Consider the following 7,475-nt stretch of genomic DNA (forward strand, 5'->3'; position numbering starts at 1 on the left):
GCTGCAAAATTTAGGCCTATGCTCGGCGCTTATGGCCATTGAGCAGGGAGGGATCTTTATCGTGACACACCTGCGGTGACACGGGACCTCGGTTTTTGCGGTCTCATCCGAAGGGCCGCCCCATTTAGTCGCCTCTTACGACAAGCAAGGGGGTACTGAGGACCTGTTTTAACCTGGATCCCCACGGGACTCGCCTGTTGCGATTTTTGAAAGATTTTTGTATCAATCTTTATTCCCATGATTTTTTAAAACTCTATATGGTGGCCCCAGCCTAGCCCCAAACGATCACATAACTGAAAATGAATTCACATAACACAGCGATGCATCTTATGTACACCGATATATGACGAACATGATCTTTCTGTTCTAGATAGTTAAGACGAAGGTCATAGGTCATGATATGATATGAAAGAGCTTGCCATAAAAAATCTACAAAACATGAAAGCTCTATCTTAGATAGTTTAAAATCTACAAAATATAAAAGCCTTACCAAAAATAATTCCGGATATTCTTGATAGGTTGTGTTTCCTTAAAATTGGGTCAAACACCGAGTTCAAGGGCAAAAGATCAAAGGACATGATATGAAATTAAAGGTCTTGCCATAAGAAATTTATATACAAGATATGAAAGACCTAGATCTACTTTAATTAGTTCATGACAGATTGAATAGGTCAGATTTGTATCAAATGTAGGTCAAACTTCCAGGTCAAGTTCACAAAATCACACACCATTGGATCATATTAAAAGGTCTTGCTGTAAAGAATGCATATATACAAAAATTAGATATGAAAACCCCAGCTTAGATAGGTCAAGAGATATTCACAGCGGGGTTAAGGTGTCCCGAGTAAAATAACAAACAGCATATACATATAAAAGTAAAATTCTTTCAAGCGTCGCATATTTTTAGTAAAAATCGTTTGTCAATACATTAACAAACATCGTATCACGTGGGGAAATCCTTTGCTTACCTATTACGTCGTCATACAAGTGACGTAGAGCTATTTTTATCCGCTAGACTTTTAGTTGTTTATCACCTCGTTACAGGTGAAAGATGCACTCAAATCATTTGCATCTTGGGCTTGATATGTCGACATTAATATGGTAAATTTAAAGAGTGATACGGATCGGTACAATATCCTCTCAAATATAGCAATTTCCATACTATCGACTCAAATGTTGGGCATTTCCCACATTCACATCCAAATCGTATCTAAACGAGGCAAAATATTGTACCTTCCGTATCAAAATCCTAAATCTGCAACTAGTTGCCTTTCTGAATATGCCTAGGTCAAAATAAAATATCGTCATCTTTCACCTGTAACGAGTCGATATGTACATGCGTTGGTTTTCTTTATTCCAAATGACTATACACATCGGGGGCGATATCAAGGTCACAAAGTGATGTAAAGATTACTTTACAGTCTTTCGTTCACATATTATATATAAATACATGTATATGAGACATATATTATCGAAGAAATTGGGGGGGGGGGGGGGTCATCTGACAAACAGATTAAAACACATACAGCTTGAACACTAAATAACGGCAATAAGTAGCGAGAAAATAGGACATTTTCCCCGCGATACAACTATAGACTTGTACGTCGTGACGTACTTTTATATTGTGACGTCATATAGTATGAAGTGCACCGAGGTACATTTTATGACTTTACTCGGGACACCTTAACCCTGCTGCGTTTTTAAAGATTTTTCCTATGTATATCAACATATAAAACTTTGACCCCCTATTGGGGTCCCAACCTATCCCTGGGAACTATGTTTTCAATAAACCTGAATCTACTCTATGTCCGGAAGCTTTCATAAGAATTTCAATATTTCTGGCCCAGTGGTTTTTGAAAAGAAAATTTTAAAGATTTCCCGTATAAATTCGAATGTAAAACTTTGATCCCTTATTGTAGGCCTACCCTACCCTTGGGGGTCATGATTTTAATAGACCTGAATTTGCACTAGTATGTCAGGATGCTTTCATGTAAATTTAAACTTTTCTGACTGTTTGGATCTTGAGAAGAAGATTTTTTTAAATGACTCCAAACTATTTTTGTATTTTCATTATTATCTCCCCTGGTCCTTCATTTGGAGAAACTTGAAAACTCTTCACCCATGCAAGGATGCTTTGTGCCAAGTTTGGGTAAAATTGGCCAGGTCTGGAGAAGAAGTCGAAAATGTGAAAGGTTTACGAACGGACAGACGGACATCGAACAAAGATCAGAAAAATTCAGAGCTCAGGTGAGCTTTAAAGATATTGATGTATTCAAATAGGTCTATAAAAACAAGTAAATTTCATTTAGAGTTGGTTAATATATATAACAATAAACATGAGTCCAAATTAAAGTGATGTGTAGTCTGCTCCTCCATTGTTCCCTCCCATCGGAAGCGAAGCATAGTTTGCGGAAATTGCAGCACATGAGTCTGAAGCTCCCATGCATACGCGACTTGTTCATTCTTCTGTTTGCGAGAAGAAATTTTCATAAACATTTTGACCTTTCCACGTAAGTTAGTACCTTATACACTTTATTAAACGAACCGAGGTAGGCTAGAGCGTTTGCCTCGCATGCGGGAGGTCGGGGTTCGAATCCCGACTGCTACAGATCTAAGTCGTTAAACAGGTAGTGACTCATCTTCGCTAGCCAAGTCTTCACGATCTCTACAACCCTTGGCTGCGTTAGCACGGTTTTCGTATCTTTGAGTGGCGTCCTCTAGCGGATGGAAAAAACAAACTCTGGATTACATTATATTCAACCAATGAAAATACGATTTTCAACTACACTTTGTATGTTGATAAAATCAAAACGCCTGCGTCAAGTGTTATACAATGTTATATGTAAAGCCTCATAGCACAGTCTACACACCGTCATGTTGTAAGGAGACTATGAAAATCTGATTAAATGGAAGTATTTTGAAGACAATGACTAACTGTTTACACATTCCATCGTCTTGCACGTGGTGTAACAAAACACGCTATCTAATTAGATGCAGGGGACTTGGCCTGCATCCAATCATATGCAGGAAATTGCAGGCTGTCAAGCATTTGTTGACAAAAATTAGGTCTAAAATTAGGAAGTTTATAATTAAATTAGGATAGTTTTAAACATTTAAAAAGAATTACCTTCGCAAATTGACAATAAAGAAACTCACAACAAGAGGTCCACAGGCCTTAACAGTAGACCATACATGGAGCCAAATCTCAATATGGAGTCCTTCGCGCACGTGTTTATGATCTTTCAAAACATGCACGCAATTCCTATTTATTTACAGAAGAGGGAAAAATGGAAGTTTGAAACATATAAATCATTTTGATACCTCCACCTTCTGACCCATGAATTTCACAATTTAAGATGACATTTCAAACATCATACCATGCATTTAATTTATCTCCCATGACTGTGAAATTGGAGAAGAAAAAATAATTTTTTATACATTATTATCATGTAGCTATATTGGCCCCGTCCAAGAGCCTGAACCCCTGACCCTGGAGCCATGAATTTCACAATTTTAGTACATAGCTTCATGGACATTATATTTTCTCAAGTATACATGTACATGGGAATGGAGAATAAGATTAATACATGTTCACTATAGGGTTACATTGACCCTGTTGTAGGGCCTGGACCTCTGATCCAGGGGCCATGAAATTTCGCAATTTAAGTAGAAGGTGTCTTGTACAACATTTCTATGCATTTGGTCCCCCCCCCCCAACATGTGTGGAAGTTGAGAAGTTGTTTTTTTTTTAAAATATAACCTTTTTAGCGTATTTGGCCCCATTCGTGAAGCCCCCGGGGGATCAACAATTTATATTCCTTTTATCCAAGAGATGTTTCATACCAAAAATTGTAACAATTGCCCATGTAGTTTTCATGAAGAAGTTAAAGATGTAAAATTGTTAATAGAGGGCGCATAACCACGAAGACCAATGGCAATAGGTCTCCCGGGTGACTCAGGTGACCTGAAAATGCTGTAAATTATGCAGGAATGGAATCTTCCAGGGTTCCATTGTCCCAGCTGTTATTCGCTATATAACCTTAATAGTAACATCTTTGTCACAGTCACAACCAATAAACTAACTTGAAAAATGGATCCACTGGTCAACAGCCTTTCATTGCATTGTCTGAATAAGATCTGCACACTGTATGCATGAAAGGTGAAGATAACAAACAATTACCAACCTCAGAACTCCCACAAGCAATGCAAAATAGATAGTTGGGCAAACACGGACCCCTGGACACACCAGGGGTGGGATAAGGTGCCTAGGAGGAGTAAGCATCCCCTGTCGACCAGTCACGCCCGCCGTGAGCCCTATATCTTGATCAGGTAAACGGAGTTATCCGTAGTCAAAATTAGTTTGCAAAGAACAGCTTAACAATCGGTATGAAACACGTCAGACAGCATTTGACCCTATGATGGGTTGTATTGACGAACTACATACACATTTATTATGAATACGTTTTCAAAATTGTTAAAGTAGCAAGGAATAATAAAAAAAAAAAAAAAACCCAAGGAATTGACATGAAAAATTAGGTCCTTTTAAGGAGTTTCCCTTGAATTCAACATATTTTTTAGGAATTTTAGCAAAACTAAAAAAATTAAGATTTTTAAAGGAATATTAGGGCCTGAAATTGTTGACACGAAATTCGTGTTAACGAAGCCAAGGGTTGCAGTGAAGCGGATACGTAAACCCTTGGCTAGCGAAAATGGTAGTGACAGTTCCATCGCCAAACGCTCGGCATCAGGTGTGAATATCACGGGTTTTCGTACACGACATTAAAAACAAATGTCTCATGTCACAATAGGTGTGGCACGCTCAAGAACCCCCACTGCTCAATGACCGTAAGAGCCGAGCATAGGCCTAAATTTGAAACCCTTCACCGGTATTGATGACGTTTCCATGTGAGTGAAAAATTCTCGAGTGGGACGTTACATAAACAAGATACAATCAATCAATCATACACTTTATCAGCTTTAAGTTTGTAACCGAAGGGTAGAAAATGCAATGAACCAAATCGCGATTCGAACCCAGGCCCCCCGAATTCTCTAGTCAGGTATTCTATCAACTGAACTATCTGGCCACCGGCGATCGAACCCCTCTGACCGCTACATTCCCGCCCCTTCAATTGTCGAAGACACACAACCCAGATTGGGGGGAAGGGGGCAGGACTTTCACCTGTGAGTCCAGGAGTGGTCAACGGCACGAAACGTAGTGGGAATCATGGTTCAAACAGCACCAAAAAATGTAACAGGAATTCTGGTCACGGCACCAAATGTAACAGGAAGGAGACTGACCGGGATTCGAACCCGGCCCCTCTGAATTCTCTAGTCAGGTGCTCTATTTGACCGCTACTTATTAGCTAATGTTTTTCATAACAAACATTATTCAATTTGTGTGAATGCCATTGCATATTATCAGCACAATAAAAATATGATAAAATATAACAAAATAAACTTTTAATGTTTAAATCACATTGTTGTAAATCCTAATAAACAATCTGTTTTCAATCGCAACATTTTATTTTATTGCGCTTAATCGCAAAACTGCCTTTATTTGCAAATATTGTGTTTATTCACAAAGTATTCATTACTTAGTTTGCCGTTATGAATATACTCTAAGGATTTTGTATTTGACAAAAAGTAGCCTCAGTTTCGTTCCTCAGTGTCCACATGTTCGCATCTCTTGTAACTTCGCTTTCTTTGCCCTGATGAAAGCTTTTCTTCGTGACAAAAAATTATAAAGTGGATTATGTACAGTCCGGACATCTATATAGAATGGACAGTAATCATGGTAATATTATTCGCACAGTTGAGGCCTCTACATAGAATGGGCACCACTCATTGTACTGTTGAATAGTCAGCACTTCTACATAGATCTAATATTCTAAAAATAGCCTGGGTCTCCATCTAGGGTGAATATAATTATGATGAAAGTAAAGTAGATCAAATTCACATGAATGGTAAATGATTGGAAGCTGACCTTTTCACATTTGATACTTTTTGAAGAGTTATCCGCCCTTGGTGAAAATAAGAAGAATATAATTTTCTAATAATATGTGAGGTAAATTATAATTTTTATTTCATATTTTCATAAAGAGAAAGTGTGTGTAACTTTTTACTAAGAGATGCATATATATGTATGAAAATATAAGTTCTTTAAAAATATTTTAACAAAACATGCTCTTCCCATAGACTTGAATCAATATTTTAAAAATCCCTATGGTGGATTATTTTTATTTGATGCACCCTTCAAAAGGATACCATGATTACACAAACCCTACCATTCATTTACTAGATATGAAATATGGTCTTTGTGCATTGAATACCTTAAAACACGGAAATATGTGGAATAGTTTCATCAATGGAACACATGCCAGACTTGTTTTTGAAAAAAATAAAGGTGTATACAATTTTATTAAACGAAGCAAAAACGTACATTGAAAGTGGTTATTTTGTTACTTTCGTTGAATAAATATGTATACCCCTTCATGTAGAAATACAAATCTGACACACCCTCTATTCACGTTTAAAGAGATTTTAAATGTCGCGTTTACCTTCAGTACACAGAGGGGTACATGTGATTGGGCGGTCTTTGGTACAAGAGTAGCTTGGTTAAAATCTTGCACGAAGTCCATAATCCAATTTCGGCATAATAATGAGTCAACTCATCCCAAAACTATCTCCGAACTGAAAATATGCGACATAAACTATCGGTAGCGCGATGTGAACTACTGGTAGCGTGATGTAAATTACCGGTAGCGCGATGTGAACTACTGATAGAACAATGTGAACTACCGGTAGCTTGATATGAACTATTGATTGCGCGATGTGAACTACCGGTAGCACGATGTGAACTACCGGTAGCGCGGTGTGAACTACTGGTAGAGCAATGTGAACTACCGGTAGCGCGATGTGAACTACTGATAGAGCAATGTGAACTACCGGTAGCTTGATATGAACTATTGATTGCGCGATTTGAACTACCGGTAGCGCGATGTGAACCACTGATAGCGCGATGTGAACTACTGATAGAGCAATGTGAACTACTGGTAGCGCGATGTGAACTACTGGTAACGCGATGTGAACTACTGGTAGCGCGATGTGAACTACTGATAGAGCAATGTGAACTACTGGTAGCGCAATGTGAACTACTGGTAGCGCAATGTGAACAACCGGTAGAGCGATGTGAACTACTGATAGAGCAATGTGATGTACCAGTAGCGCGGTGTGAACTACCGATAGCGCGATGTGAACTATTGATAGCGCGATGTGAACTACCGGTAGCGCGGTGTGAACTATTGATAGCGCGATGTGAACTACCGGTAGCGCGGTGTGAACTATCGGTAGCGTGATGTGAATTACCGGTAGCGCGATGTGATGTACCAGTAGCGAGATTTGAACTATTGATAACGCGATGTGAACTACCAGTTGCGCTGTGTGAACTACCGGTAGCGTCATTCTATAGGTTACGG

The sequence above is a fragment of the Ostrea edulis genome, chromosome 4 (genome assembly GCF_947568905.1).
Source record: "Ostrea edulis chromosome 4, xbOstEdul1.1, whole genome shotgun sequence".
Lineage (NCBI taxonomy): Eukaryota > Metazoa > Mollusca > Bivalvia > Ostreida > Ostreidae > Ostrea > Ostrea edulis.